Here is a 16,291-nt window from a genome sequence, read left to right as displayed (position 1 = left end):
TTCATCAATTACAGAAGTAGATACTACTTCTAGTCACAAAGCTTCTGTCTTCATTGTACCCACCTAACAAATAAATAGTGTATACAGCCTGAATTCACAGTCCACAGTCATTTTAATGACATTTTCTTTATAAGGGGTGCTATTTAATTAAATGGAGTTTATGAAATGGAGTGCATCATTTTTAAGTTAGTGAGCTTGTCACTTGCAAGTTCAATAAAACAAAATAACTATATTGCTAGTTAAAAGTCACAAAATTGTATGAATTTAGAAAAAAATCATTTACATAATATTGTGATATTATACCTTCAATGATGCTTCTTTTAATAAGTGCTATCTAGGCCAGATGCAGGCTTTGTGTGGCTAAAGCTTATACAATTTGAGAGAAAGGGAGGCTTTGAATCTGTGATACTCAAATGGGGATCACCCCTAGCTCCCAGCTGGAGATTTTGGAGCTACCTGAACACTTTTTTATTGTTAGCTACTAGAATCTAATGGGTAGATGGTATGAATGCTGCTTACGTGGCCCACCGTGCACAAGACACCCCGCACAATAAGGGCTATTCCATCCAAAAATGAGAGTAGTGCTGGTTGAGAAATGCTGCTTTAATTAAAATAATAAAGTTAGAAAATATAAAAATAGACACAGGAATAAGTGAGGGACTCTGTAGAATAAACTTTATTAATGTCATAGGTAAAACTGCTTGAGGTGTTACTCCAATACAAAATCCCAATCTAATGTGCTTCCTGTTGGATACTGCATTAGACCTTATAAATTTCCACCTCTGGCTAAAGGTTTCAGAAGAGTGGAGAAACTAATGTGCTTTAAATGGAAGGTCTCTGTCTAATGAATTTAAAAGACAACTACATAATACATGATAATGAGGTTGGCAAGCACCAAGTTACAATGATTTGATTAAGTTAATGGAGTCTAGGAGGGGGGAATCAGATAGCAACTTCGCATGTTGCAGGTAACATTTTCCGAGAAGTAGCAAATTAGTGAATGTAAGAAGTATTTTTAAATTACTTTTAAATTTATTTGATAACTCCTGCATTTATTTGTGATTCAAGATGTAATAGTTTTGCACAACACTATTAGAGTATATTATGAGTTAGGTATTCAGGCCGTTATGAGTAACAGACACAAAAAAACATGTGCCCGGTGGATTACATGTAGTAAAAAATCATACACCATGGTCCTCCTCTATCCACACACCCATGTGCATGCGCACGCACGCACACACACACACACACACCACACAGGCACACACATACAAACATGTTTAAGGCTTTCTAAAAAACAGCTTGATTCATTAAACTACCAGTATTTTGCACCATTTATATACCTAATGCCATTTGAGAGGGTCATAACTTAAGCTTTGGTTAAATTACTAATTATTTAACTTGTATACTTGTGTGACATCACACTGTCCACAGGAAAAACAGTCAGAAATGCAGATCTATATTATCTTAAACAGCGTTTCTGCAATGTGTGCTAGTTTGCCAAATAGAGTTGATTTCAATCTTTCAGAAAGTTAAAAAAATAAATGGATATTGCTTTGGTTATTTGAGAGTTTAAATTTCATAAGGAAGAATGAAACTGGCAATATAGGCTTTCATATTTCATTTTTATGAATATATTCAACATACAAATCAATTGACACTTGCACCTAAAAACATAAACTAGTCTTAGCCTATATACTCACATTTATTTTTATATTTTCCTTTTCTTTAACAACAGGGTTCTCAGAATATTCTGTATTTGCTGTGTCCCTACTATCCACACAGTCTTCAGTATTATTTACAATCTACCCTCCTTGCCACTGTACCAAATCATAAATGCTTTCTTGAGGAACATCATTGACCTTCCAGGTTCATATACAGTTGCAAATGTACTGCTAAGTCCTCATTTTCTTGGCACCTCTCTGTCAGTTAAACATCCTTTTTTAAAAATATATTTTATTGATTTTTTACAGAGAGGAAGGGAGAGGGGTAGAGTTAGAAACATTGATGAGAGAGAAACATCCATCAGCTGCCTCCTGAACACCTCCCACTGAGGATGTGCCCGCAACCAAGGTACATGCCCTTGACAGGAATCGAACCTGGGACCCTTGAGTCCGCAGGCCAACGCTCTCTCCACTGAGCCAAACCAGTTAGGGCTAAACATCCTTCTTAATATTACTCTTTTTTCATAATATTTTTATTAAAATAATTTTTAATGCATTAGATATAAACAAAATCAAATATTTACAAATGTTGTCAAAAGTGTGGAGAAATTGGAACCCATGCATACTGTTGGTTGGAATGTAAAATGGTGAGCCACTACAGAAAACATGTAGAGTTTCCTCAAAAAGTTAAATCTAGAATTAAATCTGATCCAATAATTCCTCTTATGGTTATATATCCAAAAGAATTGCATTCAGTATTTTGAAGACATACTTGCCCTTCCATGTTCATTGCAACATCTATAATAATAAAAGCATAATATGCTAATTAGACCAGACAGCCGAACGACCCTCTGGCATCATTCTGGATGTCCTTTCGGATGAAGCTGTGGCAGCAGGGGCCGAGGTAGAGGTGGTTAGGGGCATTCAGGCAGGCAGGCGAGCAGTTAGGAGTGATCAGGCAGGCATACAGAGTGGTTAGGTGAGTGGTTAGGAGCAATCAGGCAGGCAGGCAGAGTGGTTGCAGGGGTCCTCAAACTATGTTGTTTTTGCCGCCGCTGCCTGTCCTGCTTAACAGCCGACTCATCCCAGGCCTGCAGTGCGCATGTGTGGAATGTCTGAGGGACAGTGAACTGGCCCCCTGTTTAAAAAGTTTGAGGACCTCTGGGTTAGGGAGATCAGGCAGGCATGTGAACATTAGGAGCCAGCGGTCCCGGATTGCGAGAGGGATGTCCTACTGCCAGTTTAGGTCTGATCCCACAGGGATTCTGATCCAGCAATTGGACATCCCCGAGGGGTCCCAGATTGCAAGAGGGTTCAGGCTGAGCTGAGGGGACCCCCCCGCTCCATGCACGAATTTCGTGCACCAGGCCTCTAGTTACTTATAATAGCCAGGATATGAAAATTACCTGAGTGTCCATCAGCAGATAAATTACCTGAGTGTCCATCAGCAGATAAAGTAATAAAGATATTGTGGTATACATATGCAACTGAGTATTAACATTACTCTTGAAACCTTAAAACGTTCATATATATATATATAATTTTTTTCATTTCTAATGATTCCATATCTGAGTGACGCCCCCTTCAAGGGAGCACCATATATTTGCAGAAATGGCCTGTTTCTTATTTTATTGTTATTGCCCATTTAATTGCTACTTTTCTCTTCTAAGTGACAACTAATTGGAGGATAGAAACTGTGTCTCATTTTGGGGCATGCCTAACCCTTAGCATGATGCTAGGCACAGAAGTTGTGTGATAAATCTTTACATAATTTTTTCCTAAAGGGTTTATGTTACCTGTCTCTGTTTTTATCCTTGCTTTTTCTCTGCTACTCCAAACAACCTACAAACTAGAATGTCAAGTATGATTTTTAGTGAATTTCTTACATTTTTTTATTCTCACTTGTTGGCGAACTTATCTATTGTCACATTTTCACCTATAGCTTGTGTTCAACTGGCTGCATCTCCACTCCCAAGATCCAGCTCTGCATTTCAGGTTGACTGTATACGGTATAAACTGAGACAAGCTAAGCTTTTCATCTTTCACTCGCCATTTCTCCATGAAGCTTTCCTTTGCAACTCTCCTATTTTCTTTATTACTAGAAAGATAAGGCTCCAAATCAGTGAAGCTCAGACTTTAGGGGCATGTTTTAACATTTACTCTTCTTATTTCTCTGCATCATTTAAATTATTAGGAGCTATTAATTGTTACTTTCTATTTTTTTTAGTTTTCATTTTTTGTGGTCATTTTCTCAACAAGTTATTGTTGTCATAAAACAAAACAAAAGCAGCCACTCTATAATCGGATTAATATTCCTCACTCTCAGTTCTAGACCTAATTTTTACTTGCTGAAATACTGTCTTGAGTCCCTGACAATTTATTACTATTTGTGTCCTGAAACTCCATCTCAATCAAAAGCCTTTAACTGACAATAGCTTGCTCCCAAATTATATTTGGAGTACTTATGTACCTCAGTACATATTTATTGAGGAGCAGACTTTTCAGGAACTCTAGTTCTGTGACATCTTTGGTTAATGATATAGAATCATAAGTCTACTGGGAATTCTTGGGAAATTTTTAAATTTTCTGATAAAAACAAAGTAGTGTAGCTGGTGTCACGCTTTCACACTTTTCTGCTTGATTTGAAGAAACACAATGTATAGTTTTGCAGCAGTCATCCTGATCCCATAGGCAACAATTATGAAGACAAAGCCATTGTGTCTAAAAATAACAGAAAGGAAATATATATATATATATTTCAGAGAAGAAGGGGGAGAGAGAGATAGATACATCATTGATGAGAGAGAATCAATGATCGGCTACCTGCTGCACACCCCACACTGGGGATCAAACCCGTAAGCCAGGCATGTGCCCTGACCTGGAATGTGACCTCCTGCTTCATAGATCAACACTCAACCACTGAGTCATACTGGCCAGGCAGAAAGAAAATATATTAATAGCTGGAGTCCTTAGTAACATTTTTAAGTAACTGACTCAATACCAGTAAATTTTACTTCTTGATTTTATAGAATGCAAGAAAAAAACAAACTCCCTTTAGAGACCTTGGTGTTTGTTTGTTTTTTAAACAAATTACCATATTTTTCAGAGTATTCAATCAAAGCTCCTGACATTCAAATCTGTTCTCTGGCTCTAAATCTTAGTTTTGTATATTTTCTCCTAATCACTACTAGTACATAAACTTCATGCTTCGAAAAGCCAAGATTCTCGATGTCCTGGAAAAGCCCCTATGAATTGAATTGCACAAGAATTGTAGTAATTTGGTTATAGAAAAAACAAACAAAATAATAAAGAAAGAATTTTTGTATTCCTTCAGCAAATCTAGTAATAAAGATCTTCATGATAATGAGGTGAATTACTCAGTATTATGTAAAAATGACAGGGAACAACAACAATTTGGAATTCTAGGATATTTAGCAAAATTGGTGGATTTATGTAGTCTTTATGAATAAACATTTTTATGAACATTCATTTTACATATTTGAGGCCTCCAATATGTCTAGGTCCTTTCTGATCCTTATTAAATACTTTAAAATATAAAGTGTCTTCTGTGTAGTGACAGATGTTGGGTAACTAAAGTGGTCTTTTATATATTTAAAGACTAATTTGAGAAGTAAAGCTTCAAAAATCCCACAAGAGAAAATTGGTGTTGTCAGCTTACTTTATCCTTATCTGATATCTCAAGTATGTGAAATTAATTCAGGTCTTGTGGAACACATAGCTGTTAAAGAGATACATATAGTTAATTTCAGCTCTATTGTGATCAAAGACATGATAATTAAATTGTTCATAAGTATCTATACCTCAATGGAAATGTGGGAGAAATGACAGAGACAATATAAAAGTGCAGCCTGAAGTTTAAAGTTGTGCATTATCTTTCCTGATTAACCTATGTTATGCTAATATGAACTGTCTGGTGTACTTCTAAATTGCAGTTTCTTTTTATTTTAATTAATTAGGAGATCCTTTAGAAATGATATTTTCCTTTTTAAATTTTTTTATTGATTTTGGAGAGAGAGATATGTCAATTTGTTGTTCAATTTATTTATGCATTCATTGGTTGATTCTTATATGTGCCCTGACCGGAGATTGAACCCACACCTTGGTATTATCAGGAGGATGCTCTAACCAGTGAGTTACCCAGCCAAGTCTGTTATTTTCTTTTGTAAGTATTAATTTTTCCTGTCCAACTATGATCCAAATGGAAGCAGATACCATTTAGTAGGAAAACTACTAAAGGGAAAATAAGAGATGCAACATGGAGAATAGAATAACTATAAATAGAAATTCCTTGAAAACAAAATGACTGGATTGGTGGTAGTGGGAGGGACCCAAAGGGCACTGAGAAAGGGAGCCAGTCCTTGGTATTTGGCAGGCCTAAGCCATGAGCATTTTCATGGTCATTTCCTCTCCCCTAAAGGGATACTACAATGAGTTATAACTTGGTCAAAGTGCATAGGTAATGACAGTATTAGCATCAATAAAAAATAATGCTATTAGCAACAGGAAACTCAAATTCTGTGAGGGAACAAGTACACCCAGTATTCTATACCCCTGGAGTATAAAAGATAATGAAAATCTTTCAAAGACTCTGAGGTCATACGAAGCATTCATTTGAATATGTTTTGGAGGTCAAGTGCCATTTGGTTTAATAGCTCAGTATTTAGAATAGAAAATTCGATAAATAGGGCTCTTAAAAAATACATTTTTCTCTGGCTAGTTTGGCTCAAAGGATAGAACATCACTGACTGAAGGGTTCTGAGTTCAGTTACGATCAAGAGCACATGCCCAGATTTTGGGCTTGATCCCCAGTAGGGGGCATGCAGGAAGCAGCCGATCAATGACTCTCTCACATCATTGATGTTTCTCTCTCTCTCTCCCTCTCCCTTCCTCTCTGAAATCAATATATAATAATAAAAGTGTAATATGCTAGTTAGACCAGACATCCTTCCAGACAACCATCCGGACGAAGCCGGCCAGGGCTGCGAGGGAAGCCTGGGTCCCAGGTGCCATAGGGAAGCCGGGGTCCCGGGTGCCAGAGGGAAGCTGGTGCTGGCAGCCAGGGGAAGGAAGGCCTACTCTTTCACGAATTCCATGCATGGGGCCTCTAGTAAACATATATTTTGAAAAAATACATTTGAGGCACTGGCCAGTGTGGCTCAGTGGTTGAGCATTGTCTCCTGTTCCTCAAAAGGTCACCAGTTCAATTCCACGTCCAGGCACACACCCAGGTTAGCTGGTTTGATCCCTGGTCAGGGGTGCAGATGATGTTTTTCTTTTCCCCTCTCCCTTGCCCTTCTCTCCCTAAAATCAATAAAAACATATTTTAAAAAATAGATTTTAAGCCATGAAGCATAAGATAGAATTAAACATCTATGGAACACAAAACAAAAAACCACGATTTTTAATACAATGACTTATGTGTTTCTTCCATCTCCCATGGTGTCACCATTTCTGCATCATCCCATCCTAAAAAAAACAAACAAAAAACCCACTAATATGAATTATTTTTAATCTACTTTCTTGCTTTTCTCATTAATGATTTTATTACCTATGTGTTTATTAAAAATATATTACTTTTGCTTACATTTAGTCATTATAAAAATGGTTTTATACCCTCTGGAAAGTTCTAGGGCTGGCATTTTTTTTCTCCCACTTAGAATGTATTTGTAAGTTCCATGTACTGTATTAGTCTCCCAGTGGACACATAAACGTTTCTAGAGTATGCAATTATGAAAGAATGTGTTAGGTAATGGATTGGTTCAGATATTCCTATTCTAAAGTTCTATCTGAAGTTTCCAATGTAAACAGATATTCTAATATATTAAGTTACTTAATAAAACTACTGAAGGACTTTTTATAGAAGATAAAAATTCTAACACAATAAACTAATATATAGAATGTCCCAAAAATATATGCACACTTTAACAACTGATAGCTCAATTTTAAAAATGAAATGTATTTTAATAGACACCACCTTTATAATTATTCAAAGTATGTGCATCCACTTTTTTGGAAATACTTTGCAGGAATATGTTGCCTGGTTATTTATAAATCTACTAGAGGTCTAGTGCATGAAATTTGTGCACTAGCGGGGGTGGGGGGTCCCTCAGCCCAGCCTGCACCCTCTCCAATCTGGGACCCCTCGGGGGATGTCTGACTACTGGCAGTCGGACATCCCTCTCACAATCCGGGACTGGGTCGCTCGCCTGCCTGCCTGCCTGATTGCCCCTAAATGCTTCTACCTGCCAGCCTGATCACCCCCTAACCACTCCCCTGCCCGCTTGATTGACACCTAACTGCTCCCCTGCCAGCTTGATTGCCCTCAACTGCCCTCCCCTGCCAGCCTGGTTGCCCCCAACTGCCCTCCCCTGCTGGCCTGATCACTCACAACTGCCCTCCTCTGACGGCCATCTTGTGGCGGCCATCTTGTGATGACATGGGGGTGGTCATCTTGTGTGAGAGTGTGACAGTCAATTTGCATATTACCTCTTTATTATATAGGATAGGAAAATTCATTAATTACCCTGAGTTTTTTTTCACCTAAATTAACATAATTATTTTAAATACTAATTGCTTAATACTCTGATGGAACTCAGAACTATAATCAAAATAAGTGGCAATCTACCAGATTGATTTTTTTCTGATTATTTCATCAGGAATTATCATTCTAAATTATTAAAACCTGTTTTCAAATCACATTTCTTTTTTACCTAAGAGAAGGATACAAGAAAATAAAGGTTTGTTTTTATTCATGTTTCTTTTAGAATTATTTTCTATTCTGTTTAAGGGAAAAGATGTGAATGTGCATAATAATTGTTAAGAAATAAACATTAACCAAAGAACATATATGCATACCCCATGGGCACAGACAACAGTGTGGTGATGGCCAGAGGGAGGGGCTGGTGCAGCTGGTATAGGTGGGCAAAGGAGGGGAAAATGAGAGACATCTATAATAGTGTCAACAATAAAAAAAAGTAAGAAACATTAGAAAACATGTGTTGTTCATTAGGAATCTATGCAACCCTTATCTTTGCTGGCTGTAGATGTATAGCCAATCGGTCAGTGTGACTCAGACTTATTGATGACAGCTATTCTCAAGTATGCAGCTACAATGGAAAATACAATAATCATTCATTTAGAAACACTTTATCAACAGAAAAGAAAAACGGCAACAGTGATTTCCATTTAGAAAGCTAGAGCAACCATGCTTGATAAAACTAAACTAAGTGAAGTTTTAATCATCATACAAATTCCATCTGCGCCTCCTTGCACTTTAGAGAACATGTGAATATCGCTTTGTTTGATTACGAGTATTAACATGAATTGAGGTACATTGCTAAAATCTGTAGAATACATGAAAAACATTCTTGGAAAGTGGCACTTTGCTGCCAGTTGCTGACCAGACTTTCAGGGGCTGTCTAAGGAACCTGAACTCTGATTGAACAGGTTAGAAAATGAGGCTGGCAGTGCCGTCACTGTGCATTCTCTGCCTCTGTGAAGAAATCTCCCGAGGCTACATTAATCCACATTTGTGTGTGCTCTGCATCTGCAGACACTCATTTTTCTTCTCAGACCGCCTTTTATTTCACTGGGACATTGCACAGGATTTTTGCCACCTTTCTAAGCAGCTAAAAACTCTTTATGTTTTGAAGTTAAGTCCCAATGCTAGCGTTTCATTTATCTGAGGTCAATAAATACACCCAAAGGGCATACTGTGGGACGGTGATGTTTTAGCTTAAGAGTTAAGGAGAATTTTAAAAAAATATATTTTATTGATTTTTTTACAGAGAGGAAGGGAGAGGGATAGAGAGTTAGAAACATCGATGAGAGAGAAACATCGATCAGCTGCCTCCTGCACAACCCCCACTGGGGATGTGCCCGCAACCAAGGTACATGCCCTTGACCGGAATCGAACCTGGGACCCTTCAGTCCGCAGGCTGACGCGCTATCCACTGAGCCAACCCGGTTAGGGCAAGGAGAATTTTTCTACACTTCCAAAAGAAACTGTCAAGAATCTTATGGATGTGAAATAGGAGTTTCTGAAGCACTGTAGGCCACCCAGAAATGGGAGGGTGTTCAAGATTCTGCAGAATTTCTGGCTGGGTTTAAAATAAAAATAAAGACAAGTCCAACATTAGCATCTGAATATGTAGAACAATATATATATATATTTTCCAAAAAATAAGGACTATATCTATGATATACGACAACAACACCACATAGATCCTAAAACTGAATTAATACCAACATTATTTCATTTTATTTCAAATATAATTTATTTTGTAAAATATTTTGTTCCCTTATGTACACCCATATATTTTTATAATATGCAGAATATAAACTGCACAGAAAATGGGTTTTGAATACATAAAAATATCACTCTCTTATGTTTCATAGTTTTTATTTTGTAATGCTTTCATATTTATAGAGAGGTTGCCAAGATAGAATAGAGCTTCCATATAACCTTGACCTAGCTTCTCCTGAGAGTAACATTTGCATAACCTTGGTGCATATGTCAAACTAAGAGATTAACACTGGCATCTTACTTTTTATTGAACTCCCAGTTTTTTTTTCTACTTTGTCAGTTTTCTCACTATATACATTTCTGTTCCAGGATCCAATTAAGGTACCACATTTCATTTAGTCATCGATGTCACCTTAGGCTCCCTGGACTGTGACAGTTTATCAGTCTTTCCTTGCCTGTCATGACATTGACAGTTTGAAGGGAACCAGTCAGGTATTTTGGAGGTGTCTCTCTATTGGGGTGTGTCTGATGTCTTACTCATGTGTTACTTGGGATGATTAAAGTTACGGAAGAGTACCACAGCAGTGAAATGCCCTTCTCATCCCATCCCATGGCGGGATGCATCAGTGACAGGATGGGGCGTATGATTTTCTCATGACTGATCACTGGGAATGTTAAACTGGATCACTTGCTTGAAATGTTGTCTTCCAGGTCCCTATATTCTAAAATTTATATTTTTAACCTATTTTTACTCACTAAGAATGTTCCACAATCAGGGATGCATGATGGATTAAAATCCACCTCGTGAAAGGGGTAGTCTCTAAGTATTATGTGGAATTCCATAAGGAAATTGTGCCTCTTCTCCCATTTATTTTTTTGAAACTTTTACATCAGTATGTTCTTGTTTACTTATTTTTTTTTATTTTGGGTTTTAATTCAATGCTACTTTATTTATTTATTACTCATTTTTATAATCCTCACACAAGGATATTTTCCCATGGATTTTTAGAGAGAATGGAAGGGAGGGGGAGAGACAGAAGGGTGAGAAATTTCAATGTGAGAGAGACACATAGATTGGTTGCTTCCCGCATGTGCTTCAACCAGTGCCTGCGATGGAGCCTAGAATCTTGACTGGACTCAAACCCAGGACCCTTCAGTCTGAGGACCCATGCTCTATCCACTGAGCCAAACCAATTAGGGCTTACACCATTTATTTTATTGTTCAAATTTAAAAATCCAATATCCATCAGGAGCTCATTCAGCTTAACTTTTGTGTCTTTTTGACATGTTTCCTCCCTTTGGTTTTTGAACATTTCCTTACTTTCTGACACAGCATCATAATCCAGGCTCACCTTGCATATTCCATGTCTTAGCACTAAATCAATAACTTTCCCAAAGGCTTTGTATTTAGATATGAAAATCTATTGGGATGTTACTGTGGCCAGGTCCACTCAGCAAACAGAACTCAGAAGTTTGTAATCTAACCCAGGTATATGCACCCCACATAATAAAGGGAATAAGCAAATTGACCATCACTCCGTCACAAAGATGGTGGTGCCCATAGCCACAAGATGGTGGAGCCCAGTCCCCTCAGCCCCGCTGGAGTCCCCCAGTCCTTTCAGCACTGGGGGGTGGGATGTGTGGCAAGCAAGTGGTGCAGCCGGACCCTCTCTCAACCCCCCAGCCTCCAAGGGCTGGCCCAAGGCGCAGGCAAGTCTTGGATGTCAGCTGCCCAGCCACCCAGGGCCGGCCGAGGCTCAGGTAACCAGGGCCGGCCAAGGCTTGCACTGCCAGCAGTGGCAGCAGCAGAGGTGTGATGGGGGTGTCGCCTTTCCCTGATCACCTGGTCACCTCCCACCCCTGAGGGCTCCCAGACTGTGAGAGGGGGCAGGGTGGGCTGAGGGAACCCCCCTCCAGTGCATGAATTTTCATGCACCGGGCCTCTAGTATATCTATAATTATCTATTTGTCTGTCTGTCCATATATCTCTTTATCTTTTCATAAAACATGAATTCACACCGATGTCTCCAACTCTAGTCCCATATTACAGGCTTTAGCCTAGCCTCTCTTTGTATATTTGTACTTTTTTTCTCTGATAGTGAGAAATACAGCTTCCATTACCTAATATTTACTTATCTATTTTTCAACTCTGGCAGATATATAAAGTTCTTTCAGTAATTTTAATCTATACCCTTGTGCAAACAAATTTATGTCTTATAGTACTGAGTTTATATACAGTTATAATTATATTATATTTCCAGTTAAAATACTGTGACCTGAAAATGCGTAGGCTGGCTCTTTTTTATACAACTCCTTCAGTGAGGTTATATCATACACTTAGAGCACAATTCATTTATCACAGTCTGCATTCCTTCCCAAGATCCTCAACACTCTGTTGTTTTTTAATTGCTTATATTAAAGTTCACTTCTTATGATGTACAGTACTCTATATTTTGACAAATGGAAAAAATATATATACTACAGAGGTGACATAGAGAACAGTTTCTGCTTTTGCTGAAAATAAAAAAGTACAATTTGCACATGTCACTTCCATCTGGAATATCGCAGTGCAGTCCTCTTTGCAGGGTTACTACATGTTCTGCCTTTAAGATTCAGCACAAAGTCATTACCTTTGGCAGAGGCTTCCCTGACTCAGGAACAGGTCATCTCTCCTGCCACTAGAACTTTTCATCTCTATTCAACAGTACTTGGAGCAGACCATGGAGGAATGATACCTGGTGTCCAGTCATGCTACTGATAATAATTAGTTCATTAATTTATTTCAGTTAGCCAAAAACCATGCCCATGTTTTCCTGGGTTTTGTCTCCCTTTGGAGGAGATAGTCTTGTATCCTTTTATTTGTCCAACATTCATTACCCTATGATCAATAATGATATTGCTAAATCTGGGTTCTCCAGGTCTTCAGGCCACCCTTTTATGTTCCTGACCTCTGGTCTTCATGTACTTATTAGGTGTTGATACACATATTCTATCCTTAGTTTACAGATAATGTGGTCTCCCTGGGGATTCCCAGTCTTGCCTAAAATAATCCTGCCAAGAATAAATTAATAATCGAAAAAATATGCCTCCATCTAAAACTTAACTGCTGACCTGTGTACTTTTATATTTAGCTACATACAGGGAAGTTCTATCACATAACTTAAATTCATCACTAACTAAAGACAATTTCCCCCAATTCTGCTCATACTACTGTCCACACAGAGTAATGGCCATGAGATTTATTTATTCTCCTACATCAGAAATCTGGACAATTATTTTCCAACTCAAATACAAAATTTCAGTAACACTTATCTGATTATCAGCTTTCTGAATAGTTCACTCTCTCTAATATTCTTCCATCAACAATCATTTATTATCATTGCAATTGGTAATATATTGATCTTATCAATGTTTTATAGTCACTTATTCCTCACCTACCATATTCAAACTTACCACCTTTTCCAGAATAGATGTCATTGTCAAGAATGACAGTTTTACTCTGTCTTCAACCTGGCTTCCCTTGTCACTTTGTTGCATTGGTTTACCCATTGGGGAGAATAAGCGTCATTCCATCTAAGGTAAATCACACTAACTGGTCCCTCCTTAGTTTCCAACAGCTCCCTTAAATGCTGCTGTTACTTTCTAAATTAATTTTTCTGAAAAGGATTTTCCCATATGCAGTTTATAACTTCTTTCAGACCATTACTAGTCAAATATTACCTTAGAATCACAGATTATTATACTTGATCATCTTTTTTGTTGAAATTCTTTTTAACTTGTTGAAAAATCATTTTTATTATAAAAGTTGAATTAAGATGTAGTCTATTTTAACTTAAACAATTTTAAACATTATTGTGTGTGTGTGAGTGTGTGTTTAGTAACTAAGAACGTTGCTTTTCATTCTTATGGAAATTTTTTGTAATTCATTTCCCAAGTGTTTTTTAATTCCTGTTTATTAAATAATGACAATAATAATTATAATTATTGTTATTATTTATAAAATATCCATTGATTGAAGGCATCAATAACTTGTAATCACTTCCTGGTGCATTATTTTTAACAAATTAAGGATTGTATCTGGGAAGAAATCTCATAACAAATTAAAAGAAAAGGGAAACATTTGTATAATATACTTATTCAACCAGGGAACAAATATTCAAAATAATGGGACCTTCCAGTGGAATGAGTTAAGGACATGGCTAGTGGTAGGCAGAGTTATAATGAAGCTCAAGAAGAAAGGAAATGTGTGACCTAATATATATGTTTTCTTAATTTTTAATAAGCAACTTTTTAAAACAGGCTTATATTTAGAGAAATTTTGAGAAGATAGTAGAGTTTCCATATACTCCACATCATTTCCTCTATTATTAATATTTTACATTAATGTGGTGCATTTGTTTTAATTCATGAGCCAAATTTGATACCTTATTATGATCTCAAGTCCATAGTTCATTGAGATTTTTCTTGATTTTTCTTTGCTGTTCTGTTTCTGGTCCACAACCCCATCGAGGATAACATATTACCTTTACTTGTCCTGTATCCTTAGGCGATTCCTGTGGCACTTTCTCAGACTTTCCTTATTTTTTGACTTTGACAGTTTCCCAATTAATTTTTTTAAATGTTATTTTAGTAACTGCTTCAAAGAATAACATATGAAAATGCTTTTCTTCAGGATTTCTAAAATCTGATATTAAAGGTCTTTATTACCAAATTCAGTCCATTTACATGTCAAAAAGCTTCAGGGGGGAAATAAGACAAAAGCTTGTAGCAATTATATGTCATATAGAGCAACACAATTTAAACCTTCTTTACATGGCCTGAGGCAGTTTTTAAGCAATTTAATAACCTGTGCCCAATGAGCTCTTTATTTATGGTACATTCCAGTTATTTTATTTTCAAAAATTAAACTCACTGAAAATATTTTCTTTTGAGATATGCAAGTATTTTTTGGTTGCTGTTGTCTTGTTCTTCAGAAATTAAGCAAATGTTTTGACATACGGAGAGTTTGTGAGATGTAAATTCTACCTGCCTTTTCTTCACTCCACTTTACCATAAGGATACTTTGATATTCTTGATGTTTGTTTTCAAAGGACTACAAGAAATAGCAGTTAAAAGACAATTATGGTGCTGTGGAGTTATTTCTTTCTACTCTGAAAACTACTGTCAGAACAACACATAGGACTCCTTCGTCCACGGTATAGGTGTGTAACTGCCTAACCTGTGCCTGTGGAGTAAATACGTGGGGTGCAAAAATGAATACGTGTGGCGCCTTTCAGGCTGTTCTTGTCCCATGATTTGGTCCTCTACATTCCAGGCACATGTAATTACTGAGTGCCTACTCTGCTAGAGTCTGCCTCAAGCTTTATATGTTTAAAGAGTCACTGTCTTCAGGGAGCTTGCAGCTGGTGGAGAGCACAGCAATTGATTCACATTTTTATATGTTTTATAAAAAGAATGTTTTGGTTGCTACAGGTGTATAGTGGGGTAGAACAATAGCCTGCTCAATAAGAAAAGTCTAATCTGCATTTGCACCTAATACTCAAGTAGAATGAAAGAAAGACAGTTCTCTTCAAATGCCCACATAAGTTACATCCACCTGCCAGAAAGTTTCTGGGAATCAAAATTAAAGTTGTGTGTTTGAATTCTGGCCAAGATGTGATTTTGTAATGCAGATGGCACACCCGTGCAGCAGCCTGCTGACTGCCCCATTGCCATTCTGAGAAATAAGCACAGGAAGAAGATATGAAATTTGATTAGTCTTTTTAAAGCAGACATTGTACTTAATATAAATTATTCTTTTAGAATTTTTCACATATGCCAAAGTACTTATCACAGATTAACTGCATGCTGTTAGCTGTTAACAAGCTTTCTGATTATGAAAATGGATGGATCCATTTTTCATAGTTCTGATCAACAGATATATGGGATTTTGTAATTGTAATTCAGATAAAAAAAAAACTATAGTTAAGAGCCAAGTACAATTTATGCAAAATATGGGAGCATTCCCTAACCTAACTTGTTCTATTTTTTCCTACTCAAGGGTTATTAATGCTAAAAAATACTATTTAGAATTTTTATACCTTGTATTACAAATACACCTTAACAACAAACGTTTTCTCATAATTGCTTAAAATATTTACTAGTTCATCTGCTCTTTTTTTATTTCTGATTGTCCCATCTCTTTTACACATGGGGACCCCCCAAATTTTCTAGTATATTATATTTGAACTAGAGGCCAAATATTTGTGCACGGGTGGGGTCCAGCGAGCCTGCCCTGATTGGGCCTATTGAGTTGGGCCTGCTGGGCCGGGCTGGCTAGGGGAGGGGCCATGGGGGGTTGACTGGCCATTTGACCTCATGG

The sequence above is a fragment of the Myotis lucifugus genome, unplaced genomic scaffold, assembly GCF_000147115.1.
Source record: "Myotis lucifugus unplaced genomic scaffold, Myoluc2.0 scaffold_193, whole genome shotgun sequence".
NCBI lineage: Eukaryota > Metazoa > Chordata > Mammalia > Chiroptera > Vespertilionidae > Myotis > Myotis lucifugus.
Note: the sequence above shows the minus strand (reverse complement) of the source record.